The sequence below is a fragment of the Hevea brasiliensis genome, chromosome 13, assembly GCF_030052815.1.
Source record: "Hevea brasiliensis isolate MT/VB/25A 57/8 chromosome 13, ASM3005281v1, whole genome shotgun sequence".
In the NCBI taxonomy this organism is placed as follows: Eukaryota; Viridiplantae; Streptophyta; class Magnoliopsida; order Malpighiales; family Euphorbiaceae; genus Hevea; species Hevea brasiliensis.
This window is the reverse complement of record NC_079505.1, coordinates 18,930,654-18,944,604: the sequence shown is the minus strand read 5'-3', so window position 1 is coordinate 18,944,604 and position 13,951 is coordinate 18,930,654.

Genomic DNA, 13,951 nt, shown 5'->3' with positions numbered 1-13,951 from the left:
CAATCACATCAAAGCCCCTCCTGAGCCCACCCAAACAGTCAACAGTCATAAACTTGAAAAATTACATTTTAATCCCTATAATTGACTTTTCATAAAAATTCACTTCGACAAGCTCTAAAAATTCTAAAATTTCTTCCTGCGGTCTTTAACAATATTATAAGCCTATTGCAAAAGGAATAATAATTTTCTGATCATCCACGAATATTTTATGAATTTCATTCTAAATCGGTATCAGCGGGAAATGAGCAACTTAGAGTTTGGGTTTACCTATGCCAATTCTGACACCTGGAACGCGTCCAGAACGTTTGAAAATGCTAGGATTGACTATAATATCGACCACGTTCTGAGACGGGCTGCTGGGCAGCCGGATCTGGCTGAAAATGCGGTCCCGACGCCGGTGAGCTATCCTCGATCCGATTGCACCTAAATTAAGTCCAAATTGTGTTAATAATTATCATAAAATTATTTTTAAATTTGAAAATTGAAAAAGTTCAAAAATCTCACTAAGTGATCTGGACCGTCTGATTATCGCATTTTTCAAACAGCATCTAATCGGAGCAAGACTGGTCCTATCTCGAAGATTTCACCGTCCTGAGTCTATCGGTGGCCTCGAATTTTCGATCCGACGGTCGGATCTCTAGAAAAGTGGCCGGAAAGCTACTGCCGTCACTTTCTCTCTCCTTTTTCTCTCTCTTCGTTTCTTGCTGGAAACTCTACCATTCCGGGTATGGCTGGTCGGAAAATAGAGCTGGGTTCGTGGGGAGTTGGTGGCAGCTTGGATCGCCGGCGTTGGTGGTCGAAATCGACCGAAAAACGGCCCGACTCTCTCTCTCTCTTCCTCCCCGCTCACGCCATGGTCGCCGCTCGACGCCTGGGGTGGGGAGTCCCACCGTGCACTCGCTGGCCAGAAAGCGAGAGGGAGAAAGTGAGGGGGAGAGGGTGACGCGGGAGAGGGGAGAGGGGGCTGCTGCTGCGTTTTTAATTTTCTGATTTTTTTTTAATCTTTTAATTACATAGCTAGTCCCTCAACTTCTTAGAGGTTTACAATTAGGTCCAACATTATTTTATTATGTTAAAGTTTAATAAAACTCTAGTAATGATAAAATAAATATAATCTAAGAAAAATTTAATTATTTTATTTTCATTTAATAAATTAACTTTAATTAAATTATTTATTATTATTATCTTCCTTTATTTTAAAATCAATTCAAATAAATCGTATAATATTAATAACATAATATTTTCTTTTCATTTTATTTATAATTTAAAAAGTTTGGGTTGTTACACTATTCAAGCTCGTGTTATTTCAAATTTTATGTTTCGGCAACGAGGTGAGGTGGGACCAGGTTTTGCCATTCCCATCCTGCACTATTAGGCATCAAGCTAGGATTAAAAAAAAAAAAAGAAAAAAAAAAAAGGAAGTAGAAAGATTGGGACATGTTTTACATTTTACTTTTTTATTTTATGCTGTTTGGAAAAGCTAAAAAGAGACGGCAATTATAAATATATGGCATCATACAATTAAGAACAGAATTATAAATAAAAAAGTTTCTTATTTCAATTGGGTACTGTATCTTAGACTCTTTTTTAATGTATTTATATAGATGTATAGTATTAAATTCACAGAATCGATTAATTTTAATTTTTTATTGAATTTTAATAATATTCTGTTCGATTTTATATTATTTTTAATTTTTTATATTATTTTTAATTCAGTTTTATTAAAATATTTTGCTTATTATAATATTAAATCAATTCAGTCTCCATTGACTGGATTTCCTACACGAAATCTCCAGGAAGCTGTACTCAAATCCCCAACTGGCTTTGGAAAAAAATCCCCAACCGTCCACTTAGTTGTACTTTTATCACTTCTTCCTTACTTTCATCATTTTATTAAGAATCTTATAAATTTGACACTCAAAATTACAAGAAAATTATAAAATTAATCTTTATTTTAGAAATTTATATCACAAATAATTACATTTATTCATTATTTAAAAAATAATAAAAATTTTGCCTTCATTTTTATGTATTAATGCCATATATATAATCTACTTTGTTAAAAAAATTATGTGCATTAATGTTCATCTTAAATACATATAGATATTTAGAGGCTAATAAAAAAGCAAAAATGAGCGTTTAATTTCTAAAATATTTAGAGATCAAATCGTAATTTAGATCTATTTTTATAATATTAATTTTTTTTTCTTTCAAGTAATATTAAATCAATTCAGTCTCATTGACTATGGATTTCCTAGACGAAATCTCCTGGAAGTAGTATTGTTATACTTTTATCACTTTTTCTTTACTTTTGCCACTTTATCAATAATATTATATAACTTGATCCAAAATTACAAGAAAATTATAAAATTAATCTCTATTATATAAATTTATATCATAAAAATGTATATAATAATAAAATACAAAAAATTCTAGAGGATTCCTCCAGTCACGTCTCCTACTATTGAGCAAGAGTTTGTGTTTTACAGGTACTCAGTTTCCCACATCACTTTTCCTATTTTAATTATTCTCTATGGTTCTGTTATTCAAATGCAAATCTTCTCTGTTGGTGGTTCAGTAGCATATCCACTGCCACCACCACAGCAGCTTACATAGTTAGTTCATCAGCTTCAGCATCTCCTTGGCAACCCAAATGTGTGTAATGATCTCTTTCCTCTTTCTTTCTCTAATTTCTCTTGCAATTTCACTTCCTTCCTTGTTTTCCCATTTTCCCTCTCCCCCAATTTTCTTCCCTCTCCCACACATAGGGGAGAGAAGTTTTCGATTTAAACCGAAAAATTGAACCGAACCGATTCAATTCGGTTCAATCGGTTCAATTTTAAAATTCAATCGGTTCGGTTCGGTTTATAATTTTGATAATTTCGGTTAATCGGTTCGGTTCAGTTATTTTCATAAAAAAATAAAAAAAATCGAACCGAACCGAAATTATTAATATATATAGAAAATCAAAGAAAATCGAACCAATTTAAATCGAACCGTATCGAACCGAACTGAAATCAAAGAAAACCGAACCGAACCTTAAGATTTTTGAGTTTTGATTTCTAATTTTTTTTTGTTTTTATGTTTTGTTATTTAGATTTTATGTTAAAAATATGAAATTTTATAAATTTCAGTTTGATCGGTTTAAAACCGAACCGAATCGATATTTATCGGTTTGATTCGGTTTGATTTTCTCTTATTAATCGGTTTGGTTCGGTTTTTAAAATTTTTGATTTTCGATTTTATCAGTTCGATTCGGTTCGGAACCGAACCGACCATTTGCACACCCCTACCCACACAGGGGTGACTTAAACAACTTTTATCTTTTCGGTTGTCTTTCAATGGGCTATCAATTCAATTCTCAGGTTTTTTTTTTTCAATTAATTCAATTCTCAGGTTACAATTCCTTGTTGTAAGCAAAGTATGTAAGGACAGTGTCCTCTGTTTTTCTTTCTATAATTTTTTTCTTTTTGAGCTCAAAATCAATATACATATAAAACATTGTGTGAACAATCTTATTTATATATTAAAATATGCGATACATATAAACCGTAATTCAAAATAAACTCAATTCCTTCCACCAATTAGTTTGAAAACTTTACATATTTTATTTTAAATTTTTTTACGTAACCACTCATATTAGATCTGATATATATATAACCGCTCATATTAGACCTGATAAATGTGTTGGCTGAATTGTTTTGAGTTATGAATCATTTTGAATTCACCTTGTTCAAAAAAGTATGTTCAAATCAAATCATTTCAAATTATAAGTTGATTTAAATTACTATAAAATTACTATGCATAAAGGATTTATAATCAATTTAAGAGTATTGTATTAATTTTATTCATTTAATTTTTTTTAAATAAAATTCGAGTTAATTGGACTAATCTAAATAAATTATCTATAAGTTATTAAATTAAGTCTCAATTTAGAGATTATTCAAACTCATGTTATTTTAAATTTTATGTATGGGCAACTAGGCGACGTGAGACTAGGTTTTGCCAATCCCATCCTACCCCATTAATTAACAAGACAGGATAAAAAAAAAGGACTTGTTATATATATATATATATATATATATATATATATATATATATATATATATATATATATATATATATATATATATAAGTTGTAGTAAATAAAAGAAATAAATGATGTGTTTTTAAAGAAAAATATTATTTTTTTTACATTTATATAATTTAAAAGTATAATATATAAATATTTTTACATCAACACAAAATTTGAGATGAAAATGAGGCTGGAGGCTTAAAGTCTGTTTGGCATTACTGTTAAAATCGTTGTTAAGAAAATCACTTTTTTAAATATATTAATTAAAAAGTATTAAAAAATAATTTAAAATTAAATTTGGTAAATTTTAATTATAAGAATACTAAAATAATAAAATAATTTTTTCTAAACTATTTTTTTAACAGCATCTGAAATGGTACTTTTATTCAGAAAAGCAGTTTCAGCCCTCTAAATACAATGTTAAACAAGTATTTAATCCTATCACGCTACAAATTTCCCATTAGAAATAAAAGTTAATTTTAATCAGATTCAAGCGTAACTGAAATTTGTCATATCACCATACTTATATAATAAAATATTTTTAAATAGGTAACATAACTTTTTTTCTTAATAGATAGGTTAGAGGAGTAGGGATTCGAACTGAACTCTGCAAGATAAGTAACATGTCTTAATCAAGCTAGGCTAGGCAGTAACATAACACATTTATGGGGTGAACAATATTTGGTTTACATTGAATAAACTGATGAACCAAATTATTTTAAAAATTAGATCCAGTTTAAATTTTTATAATTTTTAATTTATTTGGTATGGTTCGATTTTTGAATATCGACCAAACCACAATATATAAAATTACATATGTTAAAAGCATACAAGGCTTTATGGAGTAATTTTTATAGTCTATCACTGAACTTTATTCTATGTTTTACTTTCGTCCCTTAATCTCAATTTGTTACTAAAAAATCCCTGAAGTTTGATTTTGTTTCACAAAAATCCCTCTAATCTACTATAGCAAATTTCCAGGTTAAAAAATAATGGAATTATCTTTTTACCCTTTTTTCTCTCACACTCAAAAAAACATTGGCCATTTCAACTACCATTTGGACTTATTAAAAAAATATCAATGCTACCACAATGATCTATTTTCAGGAAAAAAAAAAAAAAAAAGATTGGCCCTTCACCAGAAAGTGCTGAAACTATATTGATAGATATCACACTGTAGTTTAAAGAAGTTTTTTAATATGAAAACCTACTATTGCAGGTTAAAGGATTTTTTGTAAATAAAATTAAAATTTAGAGATCTTTTGGTAACAAATTAAAATTAAGGGATAAAAGTGGAGCACAGGGCTAAGTTTAATGACCGACTATAAAAATTACCCAGGCTTTACATGACTTAGTGGTCAGGAGCTTCTAATGTGAGCCGATTATGGATATATTCCCTCCAACCTCCTTCCTATTCTCTTGTCTCCAACAAGCACTTTAATCCCTTTCGATTTCTTCCCCATCTCTAGATTTCTTTAATTCTTTCCTCTATTTTATTTATTTATTTTTATTTATGTAGCTCTCAATATCCTTTCCATCGACCACCACTCTCTTCTCATCTGCTTGTCCTTTCTCTTCTCATTAGCTGAAGCTCTACTCTATGATTTTGGGAGTTTATATGGCCCTAGTATCAGCAACAATTCTCCTTTTGCATAGGGAAGTCACAGGTGGTAGAGAGGTTAACAATTCTCCTTTGCGATTTTTGGGAGTTCCTCTCTCTTATTAGCCTAAACAAAAAAATCTTTTATGTTTAAATCTGTGCTACTTAAAGGGCTTATTAATTTGCTAGGTTTGTAATTGATGATATTGCATTTTTGGCATTTAGCAAAATACATTATTATTTTCTTTTTTGTTTATACCATTGCTGTAAATCTATGCCTTGTGATGCTTGAACCTTGATGCTGAATGTGTCATATTTACTCTTTGAACTAACTATTTTTAATAACCTCCTCCTCTCTCTTCTTTTCTATATAAATATAAAACAGGACGCATAATGAAATGTTATCTATCCTTCAAATATTGTTTTCCCTCGAAGAACAGCTCTCTTGGCAAATGAAGATGTTGGTGGTTACTCTAATCAACTATGCAATAGCAATGGCAATTGAACATGAACTCCAAACCCATCCAAACTCAAATTACAAAATATGTGCTAGAAATATTCGTCTCTTATTGGGTTATATGGCAATTGTGCAATTTGCTTTGATTCATTTTCTCATCTATGGTCTGTTACTTCTGAGCTTATGGCTCTACTTGGTTATAAGAGTAGCACGCAACCCATGTCAAAACTTATATCTATTAGTAGGCGTAGATTTGGAACACTTAAAAGAGCTAGTTGAAGATGCAATCCAATGGCTATTTGGTAGACAGGAGTGAGCCACCAAATCAATTGTCTAGTTAAGTATATCATTCTAGTAAACTTGATTTTAGCAATAATTTTAAAGGTTTAAATGTGATAGTTTAGACCATATTAATGTATCTAAGTTATAGAAATAATACATAATTGTAGAATTTGGAAAGGGTGTTCATTGAAATTTTGAAATTTATGTATTTCATGATTGAGCATGTTACAATATTTGTTCATTGCATTGTTAAATCTCTCTCTCTCATTTGTAATTTTTGAAGCAAAGAGAGGTTTGATGGGTGTCGAATCCACCAGAAATTAAATTAACTGAAATCACCAAGTATGAAATATTTTCTGCAGTAAGTGGTGAATCCAGGTCGAACCCTAGAGACTGAATTATTAAATTTCATGCGCTTGTGTAATGGAAAAAAAAAAAGAAACAAAGGTTGGGGGGGTTAATTCACAATCCAAAGAAGAAATCAAAAATCCAAAATTAAGATTTAAAAATAAGAAACTCTCCAATTAAACAAACTTCAGTACAAGGTAATTCGCATTCCAATGCATTGATTTGATCATAGACAAAAGAAATACAATTATATCTTATTGAATACTTAACGTAGATTTACCAAACAGCGAGGTAAACCCCTGACTTCCCTATACTCATTAATTCGAGCCCAGCACTCTTATTGACTCTAATTATTAACTGAGTTGGTATTAAGCAATCCTCATCAAATTAATAACTGTTTTAAGAAAAGGAAGTAGTTAAGCTGAACAACAATTTATGAAGCATAAATCATTTAATCCACCCTATTGTTTCCTTAGGTTATTATCGAAAATTTGGATCATAATAAATAAAACTTAATTGCTACTCATGTTCAATCTTACACAACAATTACAGATTATGAAGATGAACTAGCAATTGATCAAATCAAACAATTAACTAATAGGCCTTTTTAGCAAATCATTCAACAGATCAAAAACAATTAAATCAGAAAACAATAGATATTCAAAAAGACATAAATTAAATTGAGAACCTAGTCTCACAAATCATACGTAAGAACTTGAATCCCTTGAACTAAATTAAAAACTTAGCCACTTATGTTCATGGCTTACAGAAAAAATAAAGAAAGATAAAGAAGAAAGGTAAAAAGAAAGAATAGAGAACGAAGGTGCTCTATGGAGAACGAAGGTCTAAATTAGGATGCTCTTAGCTGCTGCCCAAAGACGTATTTATAGTAAAAAACCTAACCCCAAAGATAGGAACCAAACTAGGAAATGTTTTGAAATTCAAAAGACAGATTTTCAGTTTGCACTCACTTCTTTGGAATCAAGGCCGATTTTTAGCGACTTTCTTTCCAAATCTGCCTCTGCCCTCTTCAAGAAAGTTGTAGCCCTATTTCTTAGCTTTCCAACGGGTACTCATTTTCCCAAATTCGAGGTCTACAGCCCAAGTTATGGCCCAAAAATCGGGACTGGTTCAGACAGATGGTCCAGCCCATAGTGACAACTGTATTGCCGTTTTTTACTATTAAAATGGCCTCATCTCGCGTCCAGCCCTTCATAGAAGTTGTAGAGGTGGCTCTTGAGGTTCAATTGGGCTAGGGCTTGCTTCATTTGGACATCTGAAACTCCAAATACAAAATAAATACCGAAACTGTTCGTTACACATCAAGTCTAGGCTTTTGCAATAGATCCATAGCTCATTTTGTCAACTTTGGAGACTGATTTGGCTTTGGTCCCTATTTGTCATTTGAAGTGCTCTATCTTAGCTTTTCAATGGATTAAACAGCACTCAATTTGGAGACCCGCAACTTTAGAAACACCTAAAAAATACAGCAAAGGTTAAATGCTGAAAATTTCTCCATTTAACACAATTATTCCACAACTATCTAAAAATATGTCTAAATGATAAATATATTTTAACCAACTAAATTAAACATAAAAACACACTAAAAACACTAAATGTGATGGGAGTAAAATTAATAAATTATGCACTTATCAAGGTTTTAATTCACGTGTTCTTTGTAGAGGAAGAGATAAGGAGAGGGGGAGAATTTTTATTAAAATTTTTTTAACAGCGTTAAGTCCAATTTTGAAACATTTTATTACAGTATCTGAGTCGTAGAAATAATACAAATACTCGTCTCTCTCATCACATCAAAATACCCATCTCATTCCCAGGATGTGTTTGAGTTTAGCATTGGCTATGGAATCCATACTCAAAGCTTGTAAATCAAATGGTGTTGATCTTAGTCCCAATTTTCAGATGGTTTCTTTTAGGCTTAGGACCTGCATGTTTAAATGGGTGGCTGAGAACTCATATCAAGATCTCTACCATTTGCTGCTCCAAGCATTTGATGAGTTGAAGAGGCTTTCAGGAAGTGCATTTCAAGCACTAAGGTCGAGGTTGACTAGAGGTGGGGAAAATAGCATAATGCAAGAACAAAATCATCAATCTTCTTCGTCTGTTAAATATTGCTTTGTCTTAATTATTGCTTACTCATTAATATTATTCAAATGACTTTGCTCATATTGCTTACTACTAAGTCTGACCAAATTGGTGATTAATTTCCTTGTATCTTTTCTTGCCCTGCACTGTCCATGAAATCAACAATGTTGAGCTTCTTGTTGTAACTTAGAAGCTCTCTCGCTGTCAGTTCAGATATCTTGGGTCTTGGATTGTAGCAGGGTAATTAGCAAAGCTGCTTGTAAAGAGTTTATTTGCTCTTGAATCTTAGCTTTGGATCTCTGGTTCTGCAGCTTGACTGGGAGCTACTGCTATTGTTTATTTTTGGGCTTGCTTTGTTTTTTTTTTTTTTTTCCTTTTTTTATTTAGTTCAATGGAATCACAATTGGTGACAGACATATGACATGTACAACTTTCTCTTATAATAACTCTCAAATAGATTTTGTTTCAATTCTGCGGCAACAGAAAATTATAGAATACAGAAACTAATATTGAGCCTGCTGGTTGCAACAATTAATAAGTAATTATTAGAACAAATTATTCTTGAAACTCTTATTCCACATTAGCTGTTTATAGATTTTGAGATGTCTTCATAACTTATTAGATTTGTTAATCTCAATAATTTTATTGTATAAAAGGATTTACAAATTTTGAATATTGATGCCGATTTGATATCTAATCGACTCAATTAATTTAAAATTAAGATTTAATTATTGTTTATTTGTATTTATAGTTTTACGGTTGCTATGGCATTTGTCACATGGATTCTTCATAATCTCTTAAGCCTTGGAATGCTTCATAGGGCTCTTTCCATTGATTGGGTCTAATCTACAAAAAATAAGGGTCACCATTTAAATTTTATTTTTGATATGCAACATAAGTGATTCTATACAGTTATAAATAAATATATAAATATAGTTATCATTTTGACACTTTGAAAAAAAAAAAGAATTTGTATAAAATTAAAAGTTCTAGTCATTACAAAAAAATAATTTTAATTATTATTAGAAGCTAAATTTCATTATCAGAAAGCAAAAGAAATGAAAGCATCCTTCCTGGAACCTTAATAGCTAAAGAAACTCATAGAAGAAATGGATATGTCATTGGTTGCTTTCCGTAGTTCCTTAATTTCCTTTTTTCCTTTCACATTGTCAAATGAGTCTAGTCAAAATTTCCATAGTCATCAGAAATATTAAAAATTTATTAAATGGTGTGGTGGGCTCCAAAGGGGACAAAGAAGAACCTCTTTCCTTATTACACATGTAGAATTATTTAATCTTAATTTGTAGAAAGACAAAAACACCCATGTCTCCTAATCCTCCACGTATAGCCATTTTAGTTAAAAGGCCTAATTTAATAGAAAATAAAACAGATTACTCATCTGATTACCGAAATCAATAGTTTTTATTATATATATTATTGAGATATAATTTTATTTTTTAAACAAAATATACAATTTTCTTTTTAAATTTTAATATATTTTTTTACTACAATATGTATTATAAAATTTAAAAAAAAGAAAGAAAAATTTACTGAACTATAATTAATTTAAATCTTTATATATATATATATATATATATATATAACATTAGCACCCAATTCAATTCTATCAAAAAAATTTAATTCAAATATAAGAAATTTTTTTATATTTTATTATTTAAAATAATTAATAACAAAAATGAATGTATTTTTTTTCACATTTTACCTTTATTTACAAAGGAATAAACATAACTTAAATAAAGATATGCTTTGGGTATGTAATAAAAAAAATTCATTAAATTAGTTGAATTTTGGCTTGATCAAAAAGCAAAAGAAGGTCCTTCCTGGAACCTCATCTCACTTGTGAAATCGATGTCTCAATAGTTTCTTCTCATGTTTCCTTTTCATTCGGTTGTCAAATGAGTCTATTGAATTCAGGTTTACCACCAGCCCCACCTAACCAATGTGATTATTTAATATCTTTGCAATGAATTTAATATTTTTGGAAAAAAAAAAAACAAAAACCAATGGGATTAATGAATGAGAAATATTAAAAAATTGTTAAATGGTGTGATGGCCGAATTTCATGATCAGAAGGCAAAAGAAATGAAATGAATTTGCTTAAGGGTTTTGTTTAATTTAATAAGAATTAGGACTCCATTTGTTTCATGGAAAATATTTTCCTAAAAAAATTTTTTTTTTTTTTTTTGAGTTTGAAAAAAAAAAAAAAAAAAATAATAAAAAATATTTTTTTTCAAAAAAAAAAGAATTTCATTTTAAAGAAAAAAAATTTTTTTTTTTTTTTTTTTTTTTTTTTTTTTTTTTAAAAAAATAAAAATTTATATAAAAAATAAATATATATATATATATATATATATATATATAAATATAAAATATTAATTTTTAAAAATAAATATTTTCATATATTTCATATATAAAAAATATAAAAAATAATTTATATATTTTTAAATACTATAAACTTTTCTTCGAAATTAAATAAGAATTTATTTAATAAGATTATATAATTGTATTATGAATCAAAATTGAACCATTATTCTAAGGACTTATTTGATTGTTTGGGGTAAATGAGTTACAGAAATTTAAGTATTCAAAAGTTGTAAAAAATTAACTTTCTGAAAAGTGAAATGTTATTTTTTTCCCCACTTCTCAAAAAGTAAATTACTAATACTAAGCTACCTTAAGTAACTTATTTCCTGAAAAGTAGAGTTATCAGGAAAAAATTTATTTGAACCAAACAACGCATAATACATCATTGGTGGTTAATTCTTTTTGGGCAGAGCCAGCAAATTAAGTCAATGAGGTCAAAAAAATTATTTTGCTTGATTTAGAGGAAAGAAAATATTGTATAAAATGATCAACTATCTACTGGAAAAAAAACATAATAATGTATGTAAATATGTAACAACAATAGGGTAAAAAAATTTTCATAAAACAGTAAATTTTCGCTATAATCCTAAATTTACGATTGTTTTTGGCAAGTTTTTTTTTCAAACATCTTTCAATATATGTAATCAAATAATCAATCAATAACTAATCTTTCACCTGATTCCAAAATTGAGTCTTTATAATTCTCATTGTAAAAAGTACTCTTTAACACTTGCAGTTGTATAGAGAATATTGACGCCAATTTCACAAGCTAACAAATTAATGGATGCACTAGATTTTTTTATATATTACATGTCAACTATCAAAACAATAAGTACAATTATTATCAAAATAATAAGTCCAATTTTATTAAATATAATAATATTATTTTAAATATTTTAATAGAATAAAATTATTTTAATTATTATATGAGTAATTTAACAAGCACACACATATATATAATTTTCTTTTAAGAAAAAAATTGGGTGGGTCAATTGACTCCACTCAATATACAGTAAATTTACCCTTGCTTTTGGGTCTACAGTTATGTATTGAAAATTAGTGGCTCAGGATGATGCCGAAAGAAAGGGTAAATTGCACTAACGGTACCCTAACTTTATGGTATGTAACAGTAAGATATCCAAACTTAAAATTGTAATAGAAAACTCCCCAACATCAAAGAATATAACAATAAACACCATGTTATTTATTTTATTCGGTTATCCGATATTGAGTTGACATGGCTTAGCAACATGAGAGGTTCCTTCTCTCTCCATATGCATCTCTGTTATCCAATGTGGCATCTTCCTTAAAGACCCCTTTGGCTCCCTCTAAAAAATGTCATATTCATCTCTCTCTCTCTCTCTCTCTCTCTCTCTCTCTCTCTCTATAGAAATGCTCTTTAGCCGTGTATATCTCCCTCTCTCCATAAGCTCATTGAAAAAGAAAGATCAAAGAATCTTTTGTGGCTAAATCTCATAGCAATGAGAGACCAAGTTTGCTTGAAGACGAAGGTTGCCATCGAATAAGAAAGGTCAAACAATCTTCAAAGTGAAGGAGCTAGAGATGTCACTTTTCAATGGTAGAAGGCTTTCACCATAGCATTCCTTTGCGCCGATGCAATGAAGAAGTAAAGTTGACAACTTCTTGGACTAATGAACACCTGGAAGGAGGTTCTATGGCTATCCAAAGAATGGGCTAAGTGGAAATGAAATTACTATTTGCATGGATATTGATTTTTTCTTTTTAATTTTTTTTCTTCAAAGTGAAAGATGAAATTTGAAATCTTTTGTGGATTGTGTTATGCATAGGAGAAATTGTTATAATTTTTTTGAATCAACTGACCCAAAATTTCCAAGGCAAGCAAATGCAGTGATTGTTGTGATTGTTGGGTTGTTAAATTGAATCAACGGAATGGAGAGAGAAAGGAAAGCAGAAAAAGAGGTGGAACAAAAGAAGAAGGAGAAGAGCTATGAGAGATTTTTCCCGAACCCACAACAATACAAAATGGGAATGATGGTGCTCCTTTGACCTTCTTCTTCACTCTTCGCTGTCTCAAAATAAGAATGGATAAGGACACAGCTTCTATTGAGATTGGGGGCAAAATCCTTCACTTTATATGGAGCAAACCCTTTTTAATTTAGAAAGCAATGTTTACCCAAACGAAATCATATGAAAGCCAAACGAAATCAAAACTTTAAATTAGTTGAATGAGATCAAAATATGTGGGAGAACAAGGTGTTTTTGACGGAGAAAGGGCAGAGCATAGAGGAGAGAGCATGGGTTTGCATGGAGGAGAGAGATCATGTTTCCTTAATTCGATTGCAATATTGAAAGAGAAAGCATAGTAAAGAGTGAGAAACAATGCTTCCACATTGGCATGCCTTGTCATCATATAATTGATAAACTGGCTATAAGAGGTTATATAGTATTTACTTTTACATTCTTTGATGTTGGAAGCATTTTCTGTTACAATTTAAAGTTTGAGTATCTTACTATTATATACCATAAAGTTGGGGTACCGTTAGTGTAATTTACCCCTGGAAGAGGTTACCCCACAATTATATATTATTCTCCCCTGTATGATCAATGATATCCAGAACAAAAACATAGAAACACGTTCATCAGGGCAAAAGGGTCTTTTTGGGTATTCTCTCTTTGATGGCCAAAGAGCTTAGTTGGTTGATTTTCTTTTTTCAAAGAG